This window comes from Rousettus aegyptiacus, unplaced genomic scaffold (assembly GCF_014176215.1).
Source record: "Rousettus aegyptiacus isolate mRouAeg1 unplaced genomic scaffold, mRouAeg1.p scaffold_m13_p_2, whole genome shotgun sequence".
NCBI classification, from domain to species: domain Eukaryota; kingdom Metazoa; phylum Chordata; class Mammalia; order Chiroptera; family Pteropodidae; genus Rousettus; species Rousettus aegyptiacus.
In genome coordinates this window covers 74,994,868-75,016,592 of record NW_023416295.1, presented here as the reverse complement: position 1 = coordinate 75,016,592, position 21,725 = coordinate 74,994,868, and the positions used below count along the sequence as shown (strand labels likewise).

At 36.7% G+C, this 21,725-nt stretch overlaps 1 long non-coding RNA gene across 1 annotated transcript; it reads left to right on the top strand.

Moving 5' to 3' along the window:
- The first annotated feature begins 11,172 nt into the window (after positions 1-11,172).
- On the top strand, positions 11,173-21,422 carry LOC118613653. Its single transcript, XR_004955617.1, has 3 exons — positions 11,173-12,321; positions 12,898-13,184; positions 16,316-21,422. It is a non-coding gene; the product is annotated as an uncharacterized LOC118613653 (long non-coding RNA).
- The last annotated feature ends 303 nt before the right edge of the window (positions 21,423-21,725 follow it).

Below are 21,725 nucleotides of genomic sequence, written 5' to 3'. Positions count from 1 at the left end.
TAAAGTCTTCTATTATACCCCTCAACGAACACATTTCAGTGGTGCCAAGAAAGAAAAGCTCTTGGAAGAGAGAGCCGAAGAAGCTGGTTCATTAGAGAAAAGACATTTAAGTTACTGTAAAAATAGAAACTTGGAAGTATTGCTTTATTTAATATCTTTACCTAACTCACTAAATATTTACAAATATGTTAATTTTTCTCTCTTCCTTCTCATTGTAGTAGAATAGGCTTAAAATATAATTAAGTTAATGATGTCTAGAGGTGACAGGCTGAAGCTGATTAAATGCTGTGTATACTGCACTTTGGTTGAGGATCCCATAACTAAAGAGGTCATCAGCAGATCTCTAGGAAAACCCTGCAAAGGTGCTTAAGTCTGCCATGAAAGTAAATAAAGGTCCATATGCCCAGAATCTAAAACATAGTTACACAAAGTGAACCTCATGATATTCAGATAGCATGTCAGAGAATGGGTAATATTTGCTCATTTGCTTTTCTTTAGAGCCCTAGAAGGCCAGGCTTATTTTAAGCAGCTGCAAAATAACTAGATTTTTAGAGCAAAATCAAGACTTCGTTGGAACATTCTTGTTTTCATCAAAAAGTATGTTTAAGCTTTATGAAGCATAAATAAGGTGATATTTGTCTTTAATAGCTGGTATTTGCAAGGAGATGCTCAGTAAAGGTGTAGATATAAAATATCTTCTTGTAGAAATATAGTGTGTTGTCTTTTGTATAAGAAGATAATGTTCCTGACCTAAGATCATTATTTTGAGGCTCTTTCTTGTTACATACTCTCACTTTGCTGCCTTTACAACCAAGCATGTATTTGTTGAGAGAAAAATTTATGAAACAAAACAAAATGAGATGGGATGCATGAAGTTAGCCTGTCACTCATGCTTTTAGAATTTCAGTGGTCTGTGATAGTTAACTGAACTAACCAGTAAAAAATACTTAGAAAAATGTCTAAATCTGGTTCAGGGCAAGAAATACTTATATTATATAAATTTAAATTTTCCCGAATCTTTGCATTACATACACTTAAAAAGCAGCTTTCTTGCGGTATAATCGACATAATAAACCACATTTTTAAGTATACTATTTGATAAGTTTTGATGTATATACACTATGTAACCACCGCCACAATCAAGATAATGAACATATTTCGTATTCATTACTCCCAAAAGTTTCCTGGTGTAATCACTGCCCCCTTCCCCTGCCAACATCTCCAGGCAACTACTAATTTACTTTTTGTCACACTATAGATTAGTTTGCATTTTTGTCTGGCTGCTTTTACTCAGGAATTATTTTGAGATTTACTCAGACTGTAGCATTCATCAATAGTTCATTCTTCTTTATTACTGATGGTATTACATTGTATGGATATACCACAATTGTTTACCCATATACCTGTTGAAGGATATTTGGATCATTTCCAGATTTTGACAATTATACATAAAGCTGCTATGAATATTCATGTATGAGTCATTACACAGATATATGCTTTCATTTCTCTTGGGTAAATATTTGGGAGTGGAATGGCTAGATCATAGGTTAGGTCTGTGTCTAACATTTTAAGAAACTGAAATTATTTTCCAAGGTGGTTGCACTATTTTATATTCTCATCAGTGGTATATGAGAGTTCCAGTTCTACACATCACAAACACTTGGTATGATTAATCTTTTTATTTTTATTTTATTTTATTTTATTTTATTTTTTATTTCTGCCTACAGCACCTGGTATTCCTAGGTGGTCTCCCATCCAAGTACTAACCATTAGTTTTGAGATATTTGATGATTGGGTGTCTTGGTATAGTTTTTTTTGTTTCTTGTGTTTGGGGTTTATTGAGAATCTTCAATCTGTGGTTTTGTAGTTTGCAATCAAATTTGGAAAAATTGTATCTGTAAGTTCTTCAAATATATTTTTTTGATACCTTTAAACCCTTACAGGGACTCCAATTACATGAAGTTGTCTCACAGCTCACTGGTTCTCTTTCTTTTCCTTTTTTATTATTTTTATTTTTTAAATTTTCTCTTTGTATTCCATTTGGATTTAGTTTCTATTGCTATGTCTTCAAGTTGACTAATCTTTTCTTGTGCTATCCCTCTTCAGCTCTATTTCTCTTCCCGTATATTTTTCATTTCAAACACTTTTATTTCAAACATCGTAGTTTTTATCTCTAGAAGTTTTATTTATTTATTTTTGTGTATACCTTCCATGACTACTTAACTTTCTGCAATATGGAATACAGTTATAATATTCGTTTCAATATCATTGTCTGCTAATTCTAACATCTGTATTTTAATTGATAGATTTTTTTCCTCTTTAGCATGATTTATATTTTCCTGCTTCTTATTTTGTGGTAATTTTTGACTATGAATTTTACCTTGTTGGGTGGGAAAGGTATGAATCATGAGGTTTTCCAGGCCGGCTGGTGGTAATAGGCACTATTCTCTACTCTATGTGAACACGAGGCATTGTTTCCTCTAACCCTTTCAGATGGCTGTTTCCCCTAGCTTAAACTTGGGTCGCTTCCTCATATGTATGTGCTTATCAGTACTCAGCTAAATTTTCAAAGGGAAACCCCTCGGCATGTCTCCAGAATATTCTCTCTGTGCAGTTCTCTTCTGTATTCTGTATTATAAAATCTAGTTATCCTGACCGCCTAGAGTTTCAGCTCCATCTCCTTAACTCAGTGAAGGTGGGAGTGGAAGAGTCATTGGGTTCTTCCATGGGTCATTCTCTGTGTGCTGCAGCGTGAAAACTCGCTCAAACAGGTAAGTTGGGGGTAATCATGGGGCTAACCTTGGTACTATTGACCTTTGGGGCCAATAATTCTTTGTTGTAGGTGGGGTCGGAGTGTGTTGGATGATATTTTCCATCACTGCTGGCCTCTATGCACTAATAATAATGCCAGTAGTTATGACAACCAAAAATATCTCTGGATATTGCCAGGTATCTCATGGGAGCCGAATTGCTCCCAGTTGAGAACCCACCGATTTAGGATTTTGAACACAGACCCCTCAACCTGGTAGTTAAGCTTCAAAAACATGTTTCTATCTAACCTTTTCCAGCCTCATTATCTAGCCTTTTGCTCATCTCATTTTCCAGCTAAACAAATACTCGCTGTTCTCCTATCATGCCTTGAATACCAGTGCCATTGTGTTACCTCTCATGCTGTTCTCTCTGGCTGAAAGGCCCTGTCCCCTCTCTGTCTTTCAAAATTATGCCCACTTTAAAAGACCAGTTACAAATACCAACTTTTCCAATTTTCTCACCTGATATAATTTTCCTCTACTACTGGATTTTCCCCAGTACCTTCCTTAGTGAACTTCCTGATGCATCTTTTCCTTGCTTTTGGGTACTGCCCTAAATTACATATAGCAGGTAACCAGTTTACATTTATTAAATTGTTAGTTTGTGTTTTTACACATTGAGTTTCCTTTTAAAAATAAATATCTGTCATGGAGGTAACCTGGGTGTCCATCAATGGATGAATGGATAAAGAAGAGGTGGTATATATATAAAATGGAATATTACTCAGCCATAAAAAAAATTTAAAAAAAGAATGAATGAAATCCTGCCATCTGCAACGATGTAGATAGACCTAGGAGATATTGAACTGAGTGGAGAAAGTCAGACAGAGAAAGACAAATACCGTATGATTTCACTTACATGTGGAATATAAAGATCAAAATAAAACAGAAACAAACTCGTAGACACAGATAACATTTTGAGGGTTGCCAGATGAGAAGGGGTTGAAAAAGGAAGGGATTAAGAAGTACAAATCAGTAGTTACAAAATAGTTGTAGGAATATAAAGTATAGCATAAGGAATGTAATCGATAATATTGTAATAACTATGTCTGGTGTCTGATGGGTACTGGATTTATCAGGTGATCATTTTAAATTATATGGATGTCTAATCACTATGGGGTACACCTGAAACTAATATAATATTGTATGCCAACTATATTAGAAAAAATTATTTTAAAAACATATCTGTTACAACTCAATAATAAAAAGACAACCCAATTAAAAATGGACAAATGACCTGAATATTTATCCAAAGAAGATATACAAATGACCAATAAGCACATAAAAAGATGTTTAACATAATTAGTCATTAGAGAAATGCAAACAAAAACAACCATGAGATACCACTTCATACCTACTAGCATGGTGGTAAGCAAAAAGATAATAACAAGTATTGACAAAGATGTAGAGAAATTGGAACCCTCATACACTTTTGATGGGAATATAAAATGATGCAGCTGCTTTGGTGAAACCGCCAGACTCGGCAGTTTCTCAAATGGTTAAACACAGAGTTACCATACGATATAGCAATTTCACTTCCAGCTATTGACAGATGCAAGAGAAATGAAACATATGTCTTTACAAAAACATATGCGAATGTTCATAGCGGCATTATTCATAATATCCCCAAAGTGAAAACAACCCAAATGCCCATCAACTGATGCACAGATAAATAAAATGTGGTATATCCATGTAATAGAATATTATTCTTTGATAAAAAGAAACAAAGTACTGATACCTGCTGCAATGTAGACAATCCTTAAAAACATATACTAAGTGAAAGAAGAGAGTCACAAAACACCACAGATTTATATCAGATGTCCGGAAGAGGCAAATCTATAGAGACAGAAAGTTGATTGATGTTTGCCTAGAGCTTGAGAGAATAGGAAGATGGTGGGGTGATGGCTAAGGGATGAGGGTTTCTTTTTGGGATAATAAATATGTTCTAAAATTGATCATGGTGGTCGATACATGACTGAATATTCTAAAAGACATTGAATTGTGTACTTTAAATTGGTGAATTGTGTGGTATATGAATTATATCAATAAAAGTTTTAGAAAGATATTTATAATGGCAAATCAAAAGAAATATATAATATATGAAATATCAACATACACAAATTATCTTGATAACAAAAGTTTTTTCTGATAAGAAAACATTTGGACAGCAAAGCAAGTTTTTTTGGCACGAAGAAAATTGTTCAAATTTTCATGAATCTGCCTTTGGACTAAACAGATGAATTCTACTAGCATGGATGCCACTTTTTTTTGCCAAGACATCATCCTTTTTGGAACATTGTTATTAAGCTTTAGCTTAGTACCACTTTTTACAAATTGATAAAAGTCCCACCTGAGCACTCTCCTTCACTGTATTTTATATTATACTATTAGAATATGCACCTGAAGCTTATCTTTGGTCTTTGCAAATAGCCAGAAGAGCCATTACCCTCTGCGTTCATAATATGATCATTCTGAATTAAGTAAGGTGGGCTTTACATGTATTGGGATAAGTGCTTGAGGCAGAATAATTTGAGGCAGGCTTGAGCATCAGATCTAGTATACTCCTCTCTGTTTTCCTTGCGTTCTCTCCTGCATAGAGCTATCCCTTTCAGACACACAGTTATTATGTGAGATGTCTTTCGTGCAAATTGCAGTAGATTTATGTCTTGTGTTTCATAGGTGGAAACACTCGAAGAAATAGGAGCAATGTTTTAGAGGACTCTAAACCAATTTTTAATATAATGCTGTTACCTGACAAAATAAGCTTTGTATACCCAAAGAATGATAGAGTCATTTGGGTGTTTAAAATATTATAAATTTACATTTTTGATATTATTATGACCTAGATCAATACAAATTAGGCACTTAATGTATTTTCTCGTTCTGTTATTATCGATAGAATAAAAACATAAAGCTTCTGCACAGCAAAAGAAACTATCAACAGTGCAAAGAGACAACCATCCAAATGGGAAAATATATTTGCAAGTGACACCTCTAATAATGGCCTAGCATCCAAAATATACAAAGAACTTATACAACTCAATAACAACAACAAAAAATCAAACAATTCAATTAAAAAATGGAGAGAGGACCTGAATAGCACTTCTCTCAAGACATACAAATGGCCAACAAACATATAAAAGAATGCTCAACTTCACCAGCTATTAGGGAAATGCAAATGAAAACCATAATGAGATACCATCTCACACCTGTTAGAGTGGCTATTATCAACAGGACAAGTAATAATAAATGTTGGAGAGGATGCGGAGAAATAGGAACGCTCATACATTGCTGGTGGGACTGCAAATTGGTACAAACCACTATGGAAAACAGTATGGAGATTCCTCAAAAAACTGAGAATTGATCTGCCATATGATCCAGCAAACCCTTTACCAGATATTTATCTCAAAGACTTGAAAACATTTATCTGAAAAGGTATATATACACTGATGTTCATAGCAGCATTATTCATGGTGGCCAGGACATGGAAGCAACCAAAGTGTCCTATGATAGATGACTGGCTAAAGAAGCTGTGGTACATACATACGATGGAATATTACTCAGCCATAAGAAGAGATAAAATACTGCCATTTGTGACAACATGAATGGACCTTGAGATAATCATGCTAAGGGAAATAAGCCAGACAGAAAAAGTTGAAAGCCACATAACATCACTTACATGTGGGATATAAATCTAAAAGCAACAAACAAACATGGGAAACAAACAGAAACTCATGAACATGGACAATTGACTAGTGGTTACCAGAGGGTGGGGGAATGTAGATGGAATAAAAGGGGTCAAATATAGGGTGACAGAAAGAAATCTAACTATGGGCGGTGAACACATCATGCAATATACATACATGACTTCTTATTGAATTGTATACTTGAAACTTATTGGATTTCATTATCAATGTCACCATAAAAAATTTAATAAATTAATAAAAGAAACCCTTGCCACTAGGAATAATTTAAGTCATTATTTATTTATTTATTTATTTATTTTTCAGTTATGAAAATAAACATGTTATCTTCCACACATTCATTTTTAAGACCAGCATTATAAAGCCCACATATTAAACCACTGAAGTAGAATGAATCATGTTAATTCTAATAATTTTTCAGGAAAAAATGTACCTAGCTGGAAATCCATCCTTTGTTTGTGTGTGTGAGTATTCGTTTCGGTGCAAGATGTAAAATTGTGCCCCTCTGATGGTTAATTAATTTTAGATAATCTGCTTTACTGGAAGAGCCAAAAATATAAATGAAAAGTGCTTTTGATTTTTTTTTTTTAACTAGCTTTATCTTAGTGTGTAAGTAGTGAAAGAAAATCAAAGGATTGCTTGGCTAGGTACCTCCTGTTAAAGTAATCAGCTTTGATGTTAGTCTTTTGATAATGCATATAATTTCGGGTAAAGTAGAGGCCAGCTCTTCATTGACCAGGGTCTGATAGACTTACAAATTCTAAATTTATATGACAGCACCTGGAATTCTTGAATTTGCCTGTAGAAGACAATAATAAGCAATGGGAAAGACATATTTAGTGGAAAATGTGAAAATAAGAAAAGAAATAACAACAAAAAACCTTTGAATTTTGAATTGGAAAAGGGTTTAGAGATAATCTCATTAAAAATTTTAATTTTTATCATAGAGAAAAATGGGTCCCAAAGGAATTAAATGAAATATCTCATTTCAGTAGAAAGTTAATTCTGGAATCAGAATTGGAACCCAACACCTTGAGGTATTTTACTCCTATACTAGTCATTTATTCATTTGGTCATTCATTCATACCAGAGATCTTTATTGAATGCATATGAAATTCTAGGTTCTGTGGTAGGCTCTGGGCTTACAATAGTGAATAAAATGTAAAATGGTTCTCACCCTCATGAATCTTACAGTTTGGTAATGGAGACTGATATTAATCTCTCTTTCCTTTGCACACACCCAATTATGAACTCTGGAGGATAGAGACGGAGTGCTATAAGAACATATCATAGGGATATGGCCAGTGCTGAAAGTCAGAGATCGGTCTGCACCTACATATAAATCTACACTCCATTTTTCTTGTCCTTCAGCCTACCTTTCTATTTTGACTTCCAGGCCTGATTGTGTCTGTGTTCATGTTCTTTCTGCTTGAAACCAATTCTCTTCACTTCTTTATATGGCAAATATCCACTTGTCCTTCTGGACCCTTAAATGTCATTCCCACAGGGCAGCCTTCCTTGACCCCCCAGACTGGGTTATGCACCCCCATTATACATTCTCATAGCACCATATACTTTTCTGTAGTATCACTTTCTATGATTAATTATGTAGTTGTTTATTTAAGTTTTGGCCTCTTCACTAGATCGAAAGCTCCTTGAGGGCAGGGACCATGTCTGCCCTGTTTAGTCCCATGAACAGTCCTGCCATGTAATAGATGCTCAAGAAATATTTATTGAACAGCTGACTGAATGAATGACCATGTCTCTGAGCTGTCATTAAAATGTTGACCACCCTTTTCAAAGTCCATGAAGCCAGAAGCAAATTGATTCATGTAAGGAACACCTTTGCAGTCACCCTTTTCCCTTGCTCTTCCTTCTATCCTGAAATTCTGTAGTTCTTAACATAAAACAATTCTCTCTATAGACCTTGTTTTCCTCTTTTAGTCTTTGGAAGAGTTAGCTAAAACTAGCCCAGGGATCTAATTAGTTTTGGTTATAATGGAAAACTCTTTATATGAGGTTTGTCTGTCCACATTCCTCTCCTCCTATAGCTGTCTGACAAGCTGTGGAATAAAGAAACTCCCTCCAATTGATGGTGTTGTGAAAATTCCTTCAAAATATGATTTCCTTGACATGTCTGGGCAGGGGCGTGTTCTAATGATAAGGAAGTTCTGTCAGTGTATACCAGTCCATGCTTTCCTGAAGTGACCCTGATATAGAGAGACACAAAGGAAAAGTGATTTTGAACCAAAATAAGTTTTTAAAATGGGAAATATCAAGAATTATAGAAGCCTGGAGGGGAAATCCATGGACAAAGCAATATGTTGATATAGAAAACAGCAAAAGACACTAAAAAAAGAAAGCATAAATGAATTTTCATAGTCTATCTATACTTTACTCATTGGCTATGCTTATTTAAGGAGAACACATCTTGTTTGTCCTTCGACTAAGTGTAATATATTAATGAACATACGTCAAGTATCTAATCTGTGTAAATCTAGCAAGACTATGGAAATGAATAAAGCCACAACTCTCTTCAGAAAAATAACAATCTAATGGGGTTGTAGATATGTTTATGACTATAATGCCAGGGGTAAACAGTGTCCATTAAATAAGAGACATAAACAAAATCTAGTAGAACCCTAAAAGAAGGCATGGCAATTATGACAGAGGTATCAGTGATGTTCTTCATGGAGCTTTTAGCGGTTAATTAGATTAAAAAGTGGGCTTTAACAGTCAGATATGGTAGGCAGAGGGATTGATGGCAGGGAGAATGGGGGATATGAGGAATTCAAGAGGGGAGGATATTAGAGGCTGAGAGAATGGCTTGACTGAAACCACAGAGTTACAGTACATTTGAAAACAGTTGAGTTGTAAGGTGTGTGGCTGGGGAGGTTTGGTAGAGGATAAGAACAGAAAGGTATTTGAAGCCAAATTGTAGAAGGTCTTCAGTTCCATGTTAAGGTGATTGGATTGGATTCAAGTGGGCTGGAGGCTTTGGAAAATTCATGAAACTCAAAGTGCTTAACCATCCTTCAAACTCAAACTTTAGGGACATCTATTTTAATTTACTTTCAGTTTATCCTTTTTAGATTTAGTTCATGGAATAGTTTTGGTAATGTTTGTCTTCTTCTGTTTTTGTATTCTTGGCACTTAGCACATAGCCTAGCTCATATAGGCATTCAACAATTTGCTGAATGTTGTTCTCCTCCCTTCAGGCATTGTTTATATACAATTTAAAAACTTCTGTCACAACACAGCAACTTGATTCCATACAAGTGACCAATTTGGGCAATTCAGGCTAAATGAACCTTTCCCACTAGTCTGTATTCTAACCTATCTGCATAATCAAGCCAGATTTCTAATTTGTCTTGCTTTTATGGACATAGCCAACTCAAATTTCTTTTGGATTTTAGATAATTTGAGATAAAAAAGAAATGAATGGTTTTTACATCATCAGCAATCCTTCACTTACCCTTAATTTTCTGATAATTGCTTTAACCCTGCACTTCAAGTTGCCTAACTTAGTTTTTACATTTCAGGGTCTGATGCACAGTTCCTTGGAATTCAGTAGACATGTTAACTTTGAACCTTCAAAGAAGAAAAGCTTTCACTTGTGCACAGACACATATGCCTGAACGGCGTGCTTCTTTACATACAGAATAGGTTTGGTCGCCTTTGCAGAAAATTAAATAACTTATCCTTTTTATGTCAGTGCCAAACATCAAAAGGGCCAACTACCTACTGAATAGTGTTCAAAAACCAGCTTAAAAAATCAAGAGAGGAATGAAAGCCAAGGTTTTCGCAAAGCAAATGCTTGTAAGAAACCTCTGGTAGTCGTGGAGTAAGATCCCATTTTCATAGTTTGACTCTGTGCTTTTAGACACATCGGGCCAGATTTTATCATTACTTTTCTTATTTCCAGGGGTAAATTGGGTACTTTTGCCCTTTATGAATGGGATTTATTTAGTCCTTTCTGATGAAATGTGCAGTGAAAATGTATTATAATGCCAATATCAGGGGAAGGAGCCAGCACTCCTGTGGGAAGAATGATATGCCCCAGGGTACTGCTGAGTCCATGGAATGCTTTCCATGGCATTGGATAATACCATTGGAGTCTGTTGGATTAGTCTAGTTTATATCACCCATTAAAACCTCTGTCTTCCATGAAACCATCTCTGTTTCTCATTGGTTCTGAGTTGAGATGGGAGCTGACTTGGACCTCACTCCTCCACAGCTTTGCTTTCTGTCTCCCTTTCTTGCTCATGTGCCAAGTCTGTCATCGACACCTGTCTGTGTCTGTCGAGGACAATTTTTCTCTCTCTCTCTCTCTCTCTGGTCTCTCTCTCTCTCCCCCTTCCTCCCTTTCTTTCTTTTCTCTTCTCTTCCTTCTCTCCTCTCTTCCCCTCTCCTCTTTTTTCCTCTCCTCTTCTCCTTCTCCCTTTCCCTCTCCTCTTTCTTTCTTTCTTTCTTTCTTTCTTTCTTTCTTTCTTTCTTTCTTTCTTTCTTTCTTCTTCTTCCTTCCTTCCTTCCTTCCTTCCTTCCTTCCTTCCTTCCTTCCTTCCTTCCTTCCTTCCATCCCTCCTTTCCTAGTGGCAGTAACCAAATTTTATTTGGAAACATCTTCTCTTTTATTTGCATGGAAAAGGAATGTTTCCAATAATAACCAACAGACAGAAAGTCTTAGAACCAGACTAATTTGGTGGGGGCAGGACATAGATGAGAGATGAGAATGCAGGGCATCAGTATCTCCACTTTTTTGCTCCCACCTGCTACTCTGCTAGACCCTATGTGCCTCTGTGCCTGACCAAACCACCATCCCATGCACAGTCCTGATGAAGGAGCAGCTCTGTATGGCTCAATTTTATACCTTGTGATGTTTATATCTTGGACCAAGATAAGATGCTTGTGCCAAAGGCAATCTGTGGACTGGCCATAGTAACCTGTGGTATGGCCTAGTACAAAAAAGATGTTCTGAGTCAATTATATTCTCTCTCCGAAGGATTTAAACAGAGGCATATTGAGAATTTCTCGTGGGAGCTGCAGCTGAAAGATTATTAACTTAAAAAAGACTTAAGATGCCTTAAGGAAACTCTATTCGTGAAGAAGCACAAGATATAAGGCAGAGAAATGATACATAGAATCAAGCACTGGAGTGAAGACTTCTAAAATTGCAAGTGAGGATTTGTGCCTTAGATTTAGAACTACTGTTCAATTCAGGCTCTGTGAGGCCTGGACTTGTTATTAAAGTTTTATGAGACTCTATCTTCCTGTTATTCATGTGAATCCTTATAAATAAACCCCTTTCTTGTGCCAGTCTGAAAGCATGTTAGAAATGCTTTCAGCTGCAAGGAACAGAAAACTCAACTGGCAATGACTTCAACTAAAGGGCATTTATTATTAATGTAATACATATCTCCATTCTAGTGTTGGTTCTGCAGCTTCATTATCTCAAAAGATCCAGGTGCCTTTACCCTGCTGCATTGCCTTGTTGTTTGAGGTTGGTGCCATTCCAGGTATCACAGGACAGTGCCTACAGCAGATAGGGAATTAAAGGGGTGGAAAAAACTTTTCTTCTTGTACCCTTATGGCATTTTTTCTTTTATAGGGAGGAAAATCTTCTCAGAAAGCTCCTGGCTGATGTCTCTTGTGTTTTGGATCACATGCCCTTCTCTGGGTCTCTCGCCTGCAAACTAGATTGGGATTTCCTTATTGGATTAGATCTATTGTGATTCATGTCCTGAGACTGGGCCCATCGCTGCGCATAGGATATTGGGATGCAAGCAAAAATGGAGAATGGGTGTTAGGTAGGTAGGTAGCCAGTTATTACAGATTGGGTTTTATGGAAGCAGATTATAAAGTAGAATTTGGAGTAAACTATTTATTAGGATTAAAACTGAAAAGAGAGAAGCCTAAAGAGTCATAACATCTAAATAAAATGTGGTATCCTGGAGGTAATTAGAACAGAAAAAAAGATATTAGGTAAAAACTAAGGAAATCTATATAAACTACAGATTTTATTAATAGTAGTATATTAATATTGGCTCATTAACTAACAAATGTATCTTATTAATATAAAATGTTAGTAATAGGGGAAACTGGATGTCGAGTACATAGGGACATTCTGTACTTCTCAATTTTTCTGTTCATCAAAAGCTAGTCTAGAAAATAAAATCTTTTATCAAACAAACAAACAAACAAATGCCTATCAAAAGAAGAGGGAGGTTGCAGAACTGGGCAGAAGATGCTGAACTGCAATGCAACCTTGGCCAACCTTCTGGGGGACTCCAGAGGGCTGTAAATATAGACAATAGTTTATCTGCATTTCTCATGTTGAACTAATGTGTCTGGGCTTTATCCCGCTGCCTTCCTCACTCACATAGATGAAGACTATGCCAGGAAGACACGAACTTGGACAAAGTTGCTCTCTTCAGCTGAGGTTGGCCATGGAGGAGCTGACAGTAGGAGGCTGTCCTTCGACTGTAGTCCTTGCAGCTGTACAGTGAGAACTTCCTTGACAGAGGATCTAGGTGGTGCATCCCTGTGTCCACCACACCAGCAGTGTCTACCTCAGTGATGGACATGAAGATGGACTGCAGATCCATCTTCAAGAAGGGCTTGTTGCCTCCCTGCTTGAGATGCAGCCATTCTGACACTTGGAAGGGTGTAGGTAGGAGAGACCCCAATGAAATGCCTGGAAACTCCCTACTAACCACTGTTGCTATCTTATAGTCATAGGGTATCTGTGACCATGAAGATGATGCAAGAATTTCCAAGAACTATACTACACAGTTTACAGTCTTAAGCTATTTATGAGCCTGTTTTATTCTAAAATTTCATGTGAAACCCTAGGGTAATTTGAAACCCTAAATACATTTTTTTCCCATAGAAATAGTAATAATTAAATTTCCTAATAAGCCCACCATGACATACCTGAAGTACAGTATGATTCCACCTTTAAGAATTACTATTTACAAAACTATTTCTTCACAGAATACAATTGCTATTTGTATCAATTACAAATAATTAATAACAATTATTTATCACCATTAACAGTTGCTATTTATAAAACTATTTCTTCACAGTAGAATATATTCTTGATTCCAGGAAGAAACATATCTTCCATGGTTGGTAATCTAGAATAGGGCCACAGAAGAGAAGGCAGCACTTTATTTCTTACATAACAGAATCAAAGAAGGTTGGACTGGGAGTTAAGAGCTCTGGAGTATAGTTCTGGCTTGGCTGCTATCTCAGCACCATTCGGGTGTCTTTTTTATTCTGTAAAAAAATAGGGGCTAAATAGATCATCTCTAGAGCCCCTCTGTTCCTAGTATTCAGTTTGTCTCTAGAGCAAATAATTTGAATCAGAGAACAAAAAATATTTGTATACAATAAGGCAGAACATGGTTACAAATTCATATTTTTCTAGGGCTACTTCATATGCACAGAATTTCACAGTGATGTAATTAGTAAAAATGGGCCTCTATGCTAAAGCTAATGTGGATTTCCCCTGCATATAACAAAGAGGTCTCTGTCTTTCTCCAAAGGACTGGGCTCAGTTAGACCAGGACAATGTCTTAGTTGGGGAATAAGGTGAAGAGAGTGAAATCCCCCTTCCCTCCACACCCTGCCAATGATGGGAGCAAACTTCCCATAAAGTAGAGGGCCATTCCTCAATGCCTTTGCTACTGTAGTTGCTTGTAGGCATATGAGATATTTTGGGAACTTCCTGGGGTCTGAGTAGAGGTAGAGACCCACTCATTTGCTCCTGCCCTTGTCTGATCTAGCCTGGATTTGGTCCTCTTCAGCTCACAGGCCCACAGCCTGGTGACACCATCACTACTCCTTCCTTAGAGTATATCTAAGGATACTCATAGCCCATGGGACCTGTGTCAGTGCCCTTGGCACAGGCTTATTGTGACCATTTATTTAGGACAAAACTTGTGTTGGTAATTTGGGGTTGTTAATATTCATACCAGAGTATAATTTTGAAACTCTCATTTCCATATGTAAGCAACAAATTATTAAACAACTTACAGTTGTCGTTAGAAGTTTCCATGTAAAGTTATGTGTTGGACTGTAGTGAATAGGACTATAGCTACCATTATATAGGTCATTCAGGAAATAGTCTTAACTTTGAGATGAATTCCAAAGGTGATTCAAATTAGTGATGTCACTGCTTTTGCCTGAGTTGTCTGGGAAATTAGATCGAGCTGACATACTTCAGAAAATTAAATATATACTCTACCTAAATATATGGCTTAAGCTCTGCTGCCTGATATCATAACAAAATTTCATTGATCACTGATCTGCACTGTGTCATTGAGTCTCCTTGAGACTTGACACAAGTCACTGAAACTTGATTAGCTTTAGCTCCTTCATTCATGAAATCGGGAAGTGATGTTTTCAAAGCAGTAAAGCATTTTTATATTTTTATTTATAAATAAACTATTTAAATGGTAGAGTCTTAATGCCTTGCGGATACTTAATATAGAAGAAATTTACATCTAATTCCCCCAAATCTGAAGCGTGCATCAGCTTTGACAATGGTTCTTAATATGCAGGGATCGTAGATCTCAACATATTACTATTAGCCAGTGGTTTCAGAATTTCCTCTCTGATGCATCTTTTTACCAAGGCTAGTATCTTAGTATAAAGGTGTTTGTTCCTCTATTAGTAAAGAAGAATCAAATAACACCCCACTTTTTTTTTTTTTGAGTAATTTAATCTATCCAATGCAGAATTTGTTTGCTCTTCAGTATGAACCTTCCTCTCTTCTGCTACTGAACAGATTGTTGTGATCTAATACAAATGCATCATGCTGCATTTGTAACCCAGCTTTTAGCTTTGGATTCACCAACTAGCTTGTGGATCCAACATACACTGGATGCCCAACAAATGTTTAAAATTAACTTTCTTAAATTCTCTTGGCCTCGATTTTCTTATTTGACAAATAGGATAGTTTTCATCTGTGCCAAATACTTTTGACTGGCTAATCCTATAGTCATTGTAGAACCCCGCTCTCCCTGCCTATTTTTCAGTGTAGAATAGAAACTGGAAAATGAAATATGACTTCGCTCAGCCTCTCTTGCAGCTAACTAGCTCTGACCTGAGGTGCAGTCTGTTGGAGGGTTTTGGGGAAGGGTTATTTTCCTAGATAAAGGGAAGCAAGTCTGTTCCCTGCCTCCTGAGTCCTGTTTTGAATGTATTTGTAGGGGAAAGAGATGCTTGGAATTGTGATGAATACCTTGCCTCCACATGTAAACAACCATGAAGATGAAAAGTCACTCTCAGGATGGTGAGCCTAGAATAGAAACAGGAAATTTCTTGGTCGCACTGCTGGGCCATTATACCAACTTTTAAATTGCTTATCCTTGGACTTATTATATGAAGCAATAACATGTCTTTAGTTCTTAAACAAAGTGAAATTTAGTTCTTACACAAAGTCGTGTTCTCTCTTCTGCAGCCAGAATCACATGTTAAGGCATCTTAACCACTACAAAGTGATGATCTCTAAAGTCATTTTGTTCCATGGTTCTTTTTTTCTCCAGTATTGATGGAACAAATATTGTCTCGGTATTGCCTAATTATAGGTGAATTTCATTTCATTTTCCATTTCTCTAATAGAGGTGCTAATGAGCAGTAAAATAACAATAAAGGTAATTAATAGAAGGAAAAAGTAGGGAATTAAGATTTGAAAATAACCTACATTTGTGCTTAGGAAGTAATAATGAGGAAAATACACTGAGGAAGCTAAGGTGCCTAGCGGGGATGATCTCCATTTCTCTTCTCTATTTCCAGAAGACCAAGGATGCTATGTGAGCAGGAATATAACAAGAATTTCAGTGAGTCACTCTCTCCATTCTATGAAAGAACTTCAGCCTTGACAATTCTCCTCTCCAAATAATTTTTACATAGTACAAGGAGAAGGATGGCTTTCATACACAGGATGGAATATCCAGTGAAGAAAGTCGCATCTGGACAATGGGGTAATTTTTGATTTTGTATTTGCCTTGTGTCTCTAATCCTGGTACTGGATAGCCCTTTACAAAGTCCAAGAAATGGAATTGAAAAAAGACTGGGGAAGCACCTATTCAAAGCTATTTGGGCTGCCCACACGGGGAACTGGCTAGTTTCCACTATGAGGCTGAGCGCTCAGTAGCATCAAGAGGGCCAATGTAGGTCTGCCTGAGATCAGAGTCTTCACCCCAGCATCTGTGAAGGTTTTGCTCTATCTGAGTTGCTGTGAATAAAGGGGATTTCCATAAACATATGTATGCATGTATATATATCAGATTGACTAATACAACTCTGCTCCAGGGGTTCTTCCTGTAATCCACCTGACCTGATACGAATACTCAACACGTGCTCTGGTGACTTTGTACGTTTGAGTTATCAAAGCCTTTTAGGCTTCACCAAGAAATATGATTTTTGCCTAGATAGTTTTTAGATAATAATTTTTTTAAATGAATGAAATAGTCAAAGTTGCTGATAAAAACAACATTATGTCAAAAGATTATTTCTTAGCCATGCTACTTTTTTTTTTTTCCTCTTACTAATCTCACATATACACAGAGATGTAAATTCTATCCCTTTGGGTGCATGTATATCAGTTTTTACATTTATCTCCATTTACAGAGAAGAAATGTAGTAGCTTATGAGGTTAGTGCAAATGTTAGAACTCTGATGCAGAGAGGTGAGCAGTTGTGGGAGAGGTAATGGAGGACTGATCCTGAGCTACTTCTATCACTTCTCTGGGCCTCAGTTCCTAATCCATGGGAAATTGTCTTAAAATTATCTTTAGAATGATTGTCTAGAGCTCTAACATGCTATGATTCTATTGAGTCTTCTATTTTTTTCTAAATTTTTTTTTAACTCTGAAAATTATTTCAAAGGAACAAATCCCTTGTAACTTTAAGAATATTTTGAATAATTGCTTTTTAGTTACAATATTTTCTGTGGGCAATGTACATCTTGAACAAGGTCTCACTGTATTCTTTGGTACTTGATTTTGCTTTTTAAAATAGTGATGCCTGCCATTGCCTCTAATATGATAAACATTTTTAGGGTACTACTAAAACCAATCCTTTCTTTTTTGAAAAAAGTTTTAAATGCATATTCAATGTACATAGAATAATGAAACCTAGGTAATTGTTTAAAATATAAACATGATGCAAAAATTATTTTTAGAGGGAGTAGGAGGACACTTTGGCAGGTAATGGATAAGTTTATGGCATAGAGTGTGGAGACAGTTTCATGGGTGTATACTTATCCCTAAACTTGTTGAGTTGTATACATTAAATATGTACAGCTTTTTATATGCTGACCATGCTTCAATAAAGTGGTTTAAAAATCGCTTTTAGGTTTCTTTAGCATATCATTGTTAATTGGTAGGAAGCATTAGAATTACATGATAACATGTATACAGAGCACATATTGGTTTGTATAACAGAAGCTACGAACTCTTTCATAGAAAATCTTAGAACCCTCAAGAATATGGGTAATAATTACTTTAAAAAAAACACACAAGTTTTAGCAGTGTGCTAAGGACTCTATGCAACATGAGAAAAACGTAATTCATGACGATGACAATGGTGATGAAAGTTGCTATCATGAATTGAATTGAGTGCCTACTCTTTGCCCACTGATTTTTATATCCAGTGTTATTTCTGATCTTTACAATAATAGTAAAGATTCATTAGCCTCATTTTTCAGATAAAAACATTTAGATTCATAAATGCTAGGGAGTAGCACTGGTAATTGAACTCAGGTCTACCAGACTCCTTCCATTAAGCCAGGCCAAAAGGTATTTCTGCTTCTTGCTTTTGCAAAAATGATTCACATACATTAAGGAGGTCTATTGGACCCAAACCATATTTGCAAAGCTATGAGATAAGCAGTCAGAATGAATGCTGTATTTTAATAGAAAAGGAAATGTTAAAAGAGAGAGTAGGAACCCGAAAAATGGTAGCAAACACTTGTGCAGTACCACTTTGTATGAAGCACTGTTCTAAGTGCTTTATGAATATCAACACATAATATTAACAATATTATGTGATAGGAGCCATTATTATCACCCTGGCTTTCCAGATTAAGAAACAGAGGCATAGAGAGGTTAAGTAGCTTGCTGAAGGTCACCCAGCTAGTAAATGGTAGAGCTAAGATTTAATTCCAGGCAAACTGGTTCCAGAATCCATGTTCTTAACTGCAACCTCGCCCCCTCAACCTACATCTTGTGTTTAATTTCTCTTATAAGATACAATCTAATAGCAGATCTTGCTGAGACGCCTATAAACCAGGGAAAGAAGGCATTTGGAATCACTTAGATGTCCATATTATTTTTTGCTTGGAGTGGAAGGAGGGAATATTGCCCCTACCATGGCTGGAGGATGTCTGTGTAGCTGGAAATAGCCTGCACCCCAGAGAGTTTTGTAATGGTTGCCATTAGATATATTTAAGATATTTTTCTTGCCCTTTGGAAGTTCATTGGCAAGAGAGAGAGAGAGAGAGAGAGAGAGAGAGAGAGAGAGAGAGAGAGAGAGAGAGAGAGAGAAATTATACAAGGGAGAATAGTAACCAATTACAGAACACTAAGGGTCAATGTGACGAGGAACCAGTGTGAGCTGCTGTTGTCCAGGAGGTCTTCACTGGAGATGTAGGATTAAGCTGAATATTGAATAATGATCAGATTTGGCCATGCCAGCAGGAAAAGGAAAGATGGTCAGAAGGTAGAATGAAAGGAAGAGGGCAGAGTGGCACTGTGGCTAAAGGGTGGTCATCTTTACCACTCCCCCTGCATCTGTTTATGGCTTGTGTCCTGGTGCTGCTGCTGAGAGTCTTTGATTTACCCTCCCTGGAGTCCCAGCCCTTATGCTCAGGAAGAACGATGGCTACCATATTCCTGTGAGTGAAATGGGCAATCCAATGAGACATTCATCTTCTGTGAGTTCTCTATGAAGAAATAAAACTGTATTTGAAGAAAGTCAAGGGGGTAGCTACAAAAGACAAGGCACTGGCACAATGACTAGATGGATTGAAGCCTTAGGCTATTAAAGACCCAATAATTACATAATGTAATAAGATAAAGCTGGACGAGGGGTACAGTTTACTCTGCCTACAAGAGCTCAGGACAGCCAAATTATTTCTTCACAGAAGTACACAAAGGCCAGTACATTTTGCAGATGAGTTTTCTCATCAGTAAAATGAAAATAATAACTCAATGGTTTGTTGTGAAGATTAAATGAATAGATATACATAAAGTGCTCAGACCAATCCTTGTTGGTGTATATGGCACACACAGGGAAATGTTCTTAGGAGAATGTGCTATCTAGCTACAGAAATGATACAGGGCCACATGTGAAAAATGTATCTTGAAAGAGGTGAATTTCAGAAATGGGGCCCAGAAGAGCACACTCTTTTGCAGGGCCCTAAAGGGGGATATTTAGAAGAAGACATGCTAAGTCTCCATTTCTTTTAGGCTGTAAAATGAGTGACCTTCTCTAAGAAATATCATATGAACCAGGTCTGGTTTGTTTTATTTTAGACACATTCTTAACAAACTGGTAGTTAACAAAGCTTTATTATATTTAATCTGAAGCAACAACCAATGAAAAACTGTAAAAAATGATCCCAATATGAGAACTCAGTAGCTCTCATTCTTTTTGAAAGTTATCTGCGCATGGGGTGGGGCAAAATGAGAACAGAAGGGGGCTTCAGTTAGATCTGTAACATCTTATTCTTAAAACAAAGGAGTTGAAGGAGAAGGGCATAATATTAACATTTGTTTAATCTATTAGATTATTAGATTATTTTCTCTACCATTCGGCATGTTTGAAGATTTTTATCTTTCATCTCAAAAGATGTAGCAGCCCCCAGCTAATTTTCTCTTGTCATATAACTGATTTTGCACCATATTCACACCCTACTCCCACTTTGGCTCCACAAATCTCTCCATCCCGACTAGAAACAGTAGAGTGTTTTGCATCTTTCTCTTTGGGGATTTCCATTTCAGCCAGACCAGTTTCAGTAAATACTAACCCCATTTTTCTTTTTATCTCAGCCAGCCCAGTTGGTAGCAACTATTTGCAGGGCTTCATTCTGTGGGTAAGATGTCTGTGCCCACTCCCTAGTGACGCAGCAGATATATGAAACAGTAAGAATGAAACTTCAAGGGCAGTCTTGATCAGTATGAGTGTCAACACTAGGGTCGGCAGTAGGTAGAAGTGTTGTGGAGGAAACAAGACAGTCAGGGTTGGGAAATGTCATCAAAGGGGCAGAGGGCTGGGAGTAAAGGCACTTGGCAGACAGCTTCAGGCCTACCTCTGTTGCCTTGGTGATGGGAAGGCAAGCAAGGAGGCAACTTGTTGATTGGATAAGAGCTGATCAGAAGACTTGTTAGCCCAGCTGGCCCTCTAGCTGATGCTGACTAGAGCCAACATGCAACTGGAGCTTGTTGATTTCTACAGAGGAAAGAGTTTCCTTTCACTGCACAGACCCCAGGAACAGCTTTCTATGCTGGTAAACCTGTAACTAGCATTGAGCCCAGCACATAGTAAATCCTTCAAAATGCTTGTTTACTGACTGAATGTCCATTGTCAACTGATGCACCCTTAATTATAAATACTAAAATAAATAGTAGCCTTTCAATACAAATAGACTTTTTGAGTTCCTTGTTTTTTTCCTTATTGTATAGAGTGGCCAGGGGCTGTGCTCCTGATAGAAATGTTAGAGTGTATAAAAGCACACTCTAAAAGTTGTCCTTTCACCCTCATCAGGTCAAGTATTCTTTTGAATTCTCATGTTGAATCATTTTTTAAATGTAAGGCCCTGAAAAAGACAGCCATGTCATTTAGGCTCTTGCATGCCCTTCCAAGACCTTGTGGGCTTTCAATAAGTCATTTGATGAGTTCTAGTTGTTTGGTATATACAAAAAACAGTTGTGATTTCCAGAGAGAAATCTGTGACTGCTGAAATTTGTTATCTTTGACTTCAAATTATCTTTTATCTCTTGCTTTAGATAACAGGCTTCACCGTTTTGCTGTTTACAGTCAAATGAACTAATTAAAGATCACCTTTTGACTGTTTTGATATTTTAATGCACTCATTTTGAGTTGCTCCCTTCAAATAGTTTGCTTCCAATACTTTAATTATAAATTCCAAATGGCATCTTAAACATGCTTAAGAAAGAAAGTTCAAAGGATATTTTTTAAAA